Source organism: Belonocnema kinseyi, chromosome 2, assembly GCF_010883055.1.
Source record: "Belonocnema kinseyi isolate 2016_QV_RU_SX_M_011 chromosome 2, B_treatae_v1, whole genome shotgun sequence".
NCBI classification, from domain to species: Eukaryota; Metazoa; Arthropoda; class Insecta; order Hymenoptera; family Cynipidae; genus Belonocnema; species Belonocnema kinseyi.
Window position 1 is genome coordinate 75566025 of NC_046658.1, and position 9733 is coordinate 75575757.

Below are 9733 nucleotides of genomic sequence, written 5' to 3' on the forward strand. Positions count from 1 at the left end.
CCACCCCGCTTACTCACCAGACTTGGCTCCATCCGACTACCACTTATTTGCATCGATGGGGCACGCACTCAGCGAACAGCGCTTCACTTCTTACGAAAATTTGGAAAATGGCTCGATGATTGGTTTGCTTCAAAAAACGAAGACTTTTTTTGGAAAGGTATCCATAAATTGCCTAAAAGGTGGACAAAATGTGTAGCCAGCGAGGGCGCATACTTTGAATAAAATATTTGTTATCATTCTCTTGAAATAAATGTGTTTTTTTCTTGAAAAAATACCGGTTTCATATGTATACACCTGGTATTCTACTTGCATTAGTCCAAAATAAAATTTTATTAAACTTTTTACCTTTTATTGAAAGAGTACCATCTATCATCTACCATCTATCGATAAGTATTTTTATCAAAATAAAATCCACATAACTTGTAAGCAACAGCTTATAAAAACAAAATATCTTAAAGAAGCAAATGATGAATTGAAGAGTAAATTCCTGCAATCTCTAAAATATATTGCAAAGAGGCTGGTATCATATGAAGTGACATTTTGTTAAAGTGACACTAGGTATGTGGATACGTACCTGTCGCATGTACGTGGGCAGACGTGCATACGAGTTAACTCGCTTACTATACAAGTATAGTACCCATATGGACGTCCAAGTATCGGAGGTCCCTGGGGTAACCTCTGAACCCTAGGCAGGTGAGGCGCAATTTTTAAATGATCATACGTGCGATCCCTAAGGACAGAAGGTGAGGCTAGTTCTCTTTGCCCATTGGTTGACTGCGTCTGTATTCAGCCAGTGACGAGAATGGAGGCCATTCGGACCCACTCCCACCGCGTCTACTTATCTTACCTTACCTTCTTACCTTCTTACCTTTCCTCTCCTCACGCCACCCGATTTTCCCTTACTTTACCTTGCCATCACTCTTGGTTTCTTACCGGGAGCACTATTCCGTGATCGCGGGAAGATAGTCGGTTCTTGCCATGGCGTCGTTAGTCGCCGCTGGTGTAAGTTCCCCAGGTATACGTCAGGGATTGACAACGGTCTCGTAACAACCAAGGATGGTTGCTCCAGGCTTAATTGGTATTAAAGATGTTTAACTGATCGTAGCTCGAATTGTAAGGGAACCGATGCGATTGTGCGTGTGACTATGGGTAATTCTTATCCATCTTCTGGATAAAAATCGATTTCACAATGTATTTGTTCCTTCTGTATATACCATCTCCTCTAATTAAGATTATCTTAAGTTTTTAATCACTTTTGCATTCATGTACACTTTTTTGCGGTTGAACTTTATGATACTTTAGTACTCTTTCGAAATAGTCTATTGGCGACCAACTGTTCCTAATGCTATGTTCAGCATGTGTGGTAACATCTGGAGTCTTAGAATTGTCGAGGATTTAAAATAGAGGAATATGTTAGATAATGTTCTTAATGTCAAGAAATATCCAGATTGCAATAGAATTCTGATTTTTAGATTTGAATTCAAGTGATCAAATTTGTCGCAGGGTTGTTGTCTGTGCAGATGTTATAGTGTACTTTCTCCGCAATGTAAGGTGGTATGAAATTTTAGAAAGGATGTTAATTGAGGTACTTCGCAATTTTGGAGTTGGAGCAATTTTGGTAATAAGACCTTTTACCCGAACGATTTTTTGGGTTGAAAAATTAGATCAGATGTTTTAAATCATGTATGGTCTTGGGCATAAAAAAATTAGTGCAATCAATCTGTACCGATCAGGGCCCTTCTTCTTTAGTCCCCCCCTTCGCCAACGACAGATCCTTACACTTGCTATGGTTTGTGTTCTCACCATAGGTCACCATATCGTAATACTAAAGTGCAACGAGTAATATCTCTATTAATAATGTAATTGCTGAACGCCTTTGCTGGATCGCTTATGCCTGTCCGATCATTAGGTCGAAGGCATGCTGTAACCCTCTCGCATCGGATATCGGTCTCAACTGGTAAAACGTTTAACCGCAAATTATTTTACATAATCTTTCCAGATTCAGTTATTTACAGGCTTATCAGTCGTTACCAGTAATAAAGTCAATGAAATTGTTACTGCTGGAGTAACTTTTGTTATAACTTATAAATAAATTAAGAATTGCAGACTGCTACATTTGATTTACTTATGATGACTCAAACAGACTAATATACCATATGTATATTTTATGTAATACATACCATAAAATCCTAATTCACAATCCCTAATCTGCAGATAATGTGTGACCAGGAACAAGTTTGTCGACTGCAGCAGAATCATATTACATGTGCAATTACTTTGATTAGGTTTTGCATTCTTTAATTTTAATTTATCATAATACTTGAATAATGCGGAAAAAGATACCAGAGTAAAAATAGTGAAGTATTTAGAAATTCAGAAATCTAAAAATAAACATTCTCTTTTTTGCAACAAAACATTTGTTGTACCTTCTTCCTTGACTACTTTCGAAACAAATAATTATGTATTCATCGACGCACGTGCTTATAATTACCAGGATTATGACATAAATGTAAGCGTGGAGAGCGATTTCAAATTAATAGAAAATTAATTCCATTCCTTATGGAAATAACGATGTTACTTTACAGTAATTTATCTCTTTACAAATACATTAAAAATGCCAGGATTCTTTGAATTTTATAATGAAATCCTTTATCTAAAAATGAATCCATACATGTGGATAATATACAACGATAGAAAAAAAAGACTTCTTCGGATTTGCAAAACTGAAAGGTTTATGATAAGAACAATATTATTTTCTTGATAGTGTATATCTGTTTAAATATATTTCATTTTCCTCTCGGCTCCCTAATCTTTATTAATGATGTCATAAATGTTAGGACATTAGTGTGAAAAAGCATATTTTAGAAGATATCCCTTGCTCGCTATCAGAATCTTTATATTACAAGGAATAATTGTCTTTTGCTGGTTCTCATAAAGTAGTGTGATTTACGTAACGCTGAAATGATCAGCTTAACCGGTGTGCCCTAGCGTGTAAACGCTCTTATCGGATGCTAATTGAAACCGAACTTTTAGCACGTATGCTCGCATATGAGTAAGGAAATACTTTGTGGCTTGCAGAAACGCGTAGAAATATAAAGAAGACAATAATAATAAAATTAGCGAGTTGCTAGCAAATAATGCTGCACTTAGAATAAAAGATATTGAGCACTGGAAGAATAAATTGTTTAGCAAATAATGCACTTTTTATGTTTGACTTAGGTGATGAAAGAAAGGATTTTTTCTGCAAAAATATTGATAGAGTATATGAGTTATTTGATAATAATAATAATAATTAATCTAAATTGCTTCCTGATAATATCACGAATTATACAAAAAGTAATTATTTAGATTTGTATACAAATATGTTACAAAAATCCCCTTTATTGGATCAAGATTCTATTTTAAAAACTTTACATCTCATAATATTTTTTTTAATATTCACAAATCATGAGTATAAATTTGTTTTTTACTTGTTCTATTTTTAACTATTTTTATGGCGACTTTTATTATTACAATAAAGATCATTCAAGCTACACATTTAGTAAATGTTAATTAATTAAAACTAATAATTATGTAAAATAATTAATCAAATGTAATAAGTTTTTGAGATGCTATACGTTGTAAGGATAATTTTGAATCTAATTTGCCTTACTACCTTTTTAGTTTCTACTTGAACCTTTTCTACAATTCACAATCCCGTTTCCAGCCTCTTTACCCATTTCCTATTCTGCCAAATTAACATTACCAATAAACTGTCGAATATTTTCAATCAGTTTCATCTTTTTTAAAACAGCAAATAATAATGAAATTACGGTTATTATTAACAATTATAATAAATGATAATACTAGTAAGGCTAGGAGTAAGGAAAATATTTCAAGCCCCTTCTATAAGAAAGGATCTTAAAAGGATTTTCTCTATCTATAACTCCCCGAGTAAAGAAAAAAGTCCCATCAAAAACTTATTGGGGTCTTGGATAAACTCCCGCCCAAGTATTTGATACATTAGACAAAAATGTAATACTCATGTGCCAATATCTCTTATAAATTTTTTAAATTCTAAACAGGGATCAAAGTATTTGAAACGTTCCTATTCATTTGCATTCAAAACTTTCACAAGTTTTATGAAGGTCCTAATGGGACATGTGTTCCAAAACAGTTATTCTAAAATAGGACTAAAGTATTAAAATAAGTTCATATTATGTCCCATTTAACCAGGGCTTTGTTAGGACAAAAGTACCGCAGTACTTTTTAGAACATAAATTCTATCATTACATGTAATAATTTAAAAAAATAATGAAAAGGTTCTTTCCGAGTACTTTTGTTTCTATTTGGACTTTTAACATTTTTCAAGTGAAGTGAGTACTTACTGCTTTAGTACTGATTTGTTTCATAACCAGTACTGTAACATCATTTTAACAAGGATTCCAATGTAACTTTATTGTTACTTAGTTTAAAATTGAATAATTTTTAAAACGGCTTATGAAATCAAGGTAAGCAGTTGACTGTCAAATATAACTAATTTTAAAAATGAATTCTATTAGAGATTTGTAAAGGAATAGACGAATATGTAATTGTTTATTTAAAATAACTTATATTATATTGTAAAATTTTTCTGATCAATGAAAAATTGTTATTATTAATTTAATTTTCTTCAGTAATAGCCTATTTTATTCTGTGAAAGATTAGCTACACATACAACCGTTCAGTTCGGAATGCCTTAACTAAAACGCAGTTGAATTTGCAAAAAAAAATTTATTAACTACATTACTATTATCTACAAGCTATCTTATTTTTATCTCATTTGCAATGAAAATTTATCCAGACAGAGTTGTAGATGATATTTCAAAGAAAAAAATTAACAATTAATGATGATTATATGAAACCCACAATTTTCGTCCAAAGAGTGAAAGAAAATCACAAATAATTAATTTTGAATAATTAATTACAGATTTAAATTATTTTCTGACTGTTTCTAGTCCTCCCTAAAAATAAGAGGTGTTAAAAAATGGGTTGCACTAGGAATCCCAAATTTCGGGACGATGAGATACTTCCTTTTTTTACATTGTATAGAATTAGCTTTTGCTTTCTCATAGAGCGAGGTTCGTAACTATTTACCTCTTTATATGACAAACATTTTTTTGATATTCAGAATATAGCAGTACTATATAACAGCAGTATAACTTAAAAAGTTCTAATTTGAAATAATACACATTGACTGATCTCTTCATGGTATTTTTTATTTCCTGAAAACAAGATGTTCGGTATAAAATAAAAACATATACTGAATGAAATTAGTATAATAGTTCTTTTTTTATTAAAAATAAGCCTCTCCGTAGTACTTCGCCGCAGAATTTTAATATTCAACCATCTGTTTCTTTTCCTAGATTTTATACACCACGTATGAAAATTTGAGGTGAAATAGCTAGCAAACATCTTTAATAATGTTAGAATTTTCATTTGAATCACTTCGTATGCGCAAATTGCGAAATGCCTTTTAGCCTCAGGAACAACCTCCGAGTTATTATTCACAAAAGAATGATCACTACTATGCACGTAACTAAGTGAACGTAGATAGTCTAGTCAAAGATGGATCATTTTAATTTGCTCCATCAACAAGTTGTGCAAACGTTATCCGAGTGTTGCGCGGATGAGCGCGGAATAATTTATTGATACCGAGTTAATTATGTGCTTAGTCGATGAACAGATCTGCTATCAAACTGGCGACGCTCGAAGTGTCTGGAAAAAATATCGTCCCTGTGGCTTCGACTTTCACCTGCCTCTGCGTTTAATCTTTGCTACCTCGGTGAATCTTTGCCATTCCTTTGGTCAATGTCGCCCTTGAAATCATCGACGTTGTCTTCCTTACCCTCGCAGAAAAAACAAAAGATCAATTTTGTAACCGTTAAAAATTGAATGTACTTTGGCGAAAAGCGTTTCAAAGGCTATTGAGATGTTAATAAATTCGTTCAAATCTTCCCCTCTTATACATCCATTCCCCTACTCCACCACCATACTCTACCTTTTCTTCGTCTACTTCCCATTTTCTCACTTTCCCTAACATGAGTCCCCCTACTTCGCAATTCACTTCCTATACTTTTTCTCCTCTATTTACCCTTTCCTCATTTCCCTATACAACCACTTACTTCTCCAACTTACTCCAATTGCCTTTCGCTCACTTTCCTTACTTTTCCTCCTTTACTTACCCTAGTTCTCTCTAGGGTCATAAGTTCTTCTACCGCTGATTCCCTTACTCCTCTCCTGAAACTTACCCTACATCCCGTCTGAAAAAAGTCGGATTAAAAAGTACACTCTAAATTTAAATCAGTCAAAATTGATTGTTTCAAAGTCAATTCTGACTTATTTAAATCATGCGATTTCGAAGAGTGAGAGATCAGTCAAAACTGACTTTTAAAATCAGTAATTTTTCTCACTGAACTTTGTACCAAGAAGATTAATTTTCTATGAAAACAATTCAAGAAAATGCATACGATTTCAGCCAAATAATTGAATTTGTAATTGAAAAGATAAATTTTCAATTGAAATGATGAATCATTAACCGAAAGAAATAATTTTAAACAACGCAATTCAGACAAGCAGTTGAATCGAGTTGAATTTTCTAGCAAAAAAAAAATGAATTTTACGCCAAGAAGGTTAATTTTCTACCTTAACTGATGAATTTACAACACACATTATTATTTAACCAAAGACATGAATTTTAATCTAAAAAAGATCAATTTTCAACAGAAAGAGAGGAATCTTCAAATGAATTGATCAATCTTCAACTATAAAAATGAATTTTCAACAAAATAGATGAACTTCTGACCTAATATTTGCATTTTTCAATGAAAAGGATACATTTTTGACCAAAACTAGAATAGACACCTAAATTTTTAGTTACAAATAATTATAAACAATGTATTTTTAACAAAAAGTTTACTTTTCGATCAAAGGGATGAATTTCCAACTTATGTAACCGATGATTGTTCAAGCGCAAAAGGGATTTTTTGACGGCGTAGTTCAATTTTCAACCAAATATAGTAATGTTTTTGATAAAAGAAGATAAACTCTCAATGAAAAATGTAATTACTTACATTTCTTAAAAAAAAGATTAAAATTTTTAATTAAGAACTGTTGATTTTAACGAAAAGACGAATTTTCAACTAAGAAGTACCATATAGTATAGTATCATAGGGATGAATATTCAATGAAAATTATGAATCTTGACGCAAAGAAATAAAGTTTTATTGTCATTTTGTCATTTGTAACTTTGATTATTCTAATTCATACCTTTTAATGTGTCAATCAATCTTTCATATTTAATTGTAATAATTTATTAAACAGCAGGAATTTGTATTTGAAAATATTTTTACTATTTCATCACTCTATCTGAAATAGCGATAAGTATACCACTAATTCAAAATTTTCATCGAGAAACGTTTACTTGAGATGAACCTTTGCTATTCCTTGATCAAAACCTGTCTCGTCGAGATCATGTTAAAAATAATTGTTTTAGGTGCGTGAAATGCATTTTCCTCGACAAAGTTTGGCTTTAAATCAATGTTTGTCACTCCTTGGTCATAAGCTAACGGTCCCGTGGACTTACAGTGTTAAAAATTCAGGATTCAGGTGTGTCAATCGCATTTTATTTGAGAAAATGTTGCTTATAACTAACGTCTCATTGACTTGGCGTTAAAAATAATGATCCAGGTGTTTCAAACGCATTTTCTTTGAGGGAATTTAGATGCAAATAAACATTTGCCACTCTCATCATTACCTAAACATCCCGTCCACTTGATAAAAGTGTACATATAATTAAGTTTGATCGAAACTTAAACTATATACTTTTAATATCAGGTCGACGGGATGTTCATCTGAAGATCAAAGAGTGGCAAATAATTAAAGCCAAATCAATGGTCGCGAACCATAAGGGGCTAACCCATCAGATTTTCAAGATTCACCTGTGCGGCTTTTTATATTGTCCAATCTGTCCGACGTATCGTGATTTTTTTAGATCGTGAAAAAGTTTGAATCTTACTATTTTTAATACTATAACGAAGTTCCTCAAAAGGCTACCCCAAAGCTTACTCGGTGAACACTTTTACCGTTCTCCTGAAAAATTTTCCGAATAAGGGTTAGCCCCTTTTGGTTCCCGTCCATTCAAATATCCTCGAAGAAACAGAGTTTAACACACTTGAATCATTTCGCAATGTGGTTTTTAATAAGATCGCGTTCAAAGTGCAATATTTTGAATACGTTTCAATCGGCCGTTTTTTCGTCGGAGGTGGATGAATGCGTGAATGCATCGCACTTGCCCATTAGAAGGTATTTCACGGTACGTCACGTTTATGTCGTCCACGTGACTTTGCGTGACACTGCTGAGTTGAGACGGTGCCGGGTCATAAGGTCACGTAATTCACTTCGGGAACGAAACGTCGTTACCGTCCTATCGATTTCATTCCTGCGAGTCGACCTCGAATCTCAACTTGCGGCACGCTTTGACGATTTTTATTATTATTTTCTCTTTTCCCTCCGTATTCTCGGTAGAAATTCATTGGTCACACTTGCGCGGAGACACACATCTTCTGGTAGTTAAACTTCATGTAATTAATATTTTTGTGTCTGCAGAAAATGGTCCTGATGGAAGGGGGGTGTTAAGTTGGGAATAATTGCCGGTTAATATACCACTTATTCTGAGGATTTATTTACTGCAGGCCGTCAAAGACTCGTCGATTGCGAAATCAGTCCTGCAGGATCAGAATTTGTGAGTGAAAATGTGGAAAAATAGGGTGGTAGCAGTGAAGTTTTAATTTGCAAAAATTTTTTATACACAATTCCTTTACATCTTTTTAACCTTTTCTATTTAATGCAATCTTCTGAAGGTTAACAACAAATTACGTAAGGTGTTTTTAAAATCATTTTCACCATGTAAAATACTGTAAGATTGACTCTATTGACCCCCCTCCCAAGCCCAAAAATGTATTTAGATTTTATAAAATTATTGAACAAACTTGAGGGGTACAGTTATTTTTTAGAAATTTTCTATACAAATTTAGACGCGCTTAGAACATTCAATTTTTCGAAATATAAAAAAAATTTTAGTGTACATCAAATCGGCTTGATTTGCGTAGAATATTAAGATTTTAGAAAATAAAATTTATTAATAACAATAAACAAGTCAAAACTTGAGTATTTGACATGAGAATAATTTAATATTCTAATTTATTCAGAGCCTAAAATGTTTCGTAATCCAAGACACGTTTTGTAGTCCACTAGATTTAAAAAAGTGTCTAGTTCTCTAACTGAATGTTTTTAAAGTATTCAAAATGAACTTCAATGATCATTCAAACTAATATTATTTAGTATATCGAATCTATCGACATTTTAATTCACTTATCGCAGACTTCACAGTCTTAACACCTATTTCCCTATTTTGCATTTTTTCTGGTTTTCCACTTAAATTCGAATTACTTCTCTTAAAAAGTCATATTTTTGTTTAAGAATTCATCTTTTGTGCTTCAAAACTTTGTTATTTATTTAGGAATTTGATAAGTATGCTCTAAATTCACCAATTTTTATAAACGCCATCCTATTTGATTGAAAAATTCAAATATTAAAAAAAATTAATGTTAGGCTTTGAAAATTTAACAGTTATATAGACAATTTCACTTTTATCTCAGAAATTCAACGTTTTCGCTGAGAATTCAAAATTTGATGTATATAATTTTGTAGAAAG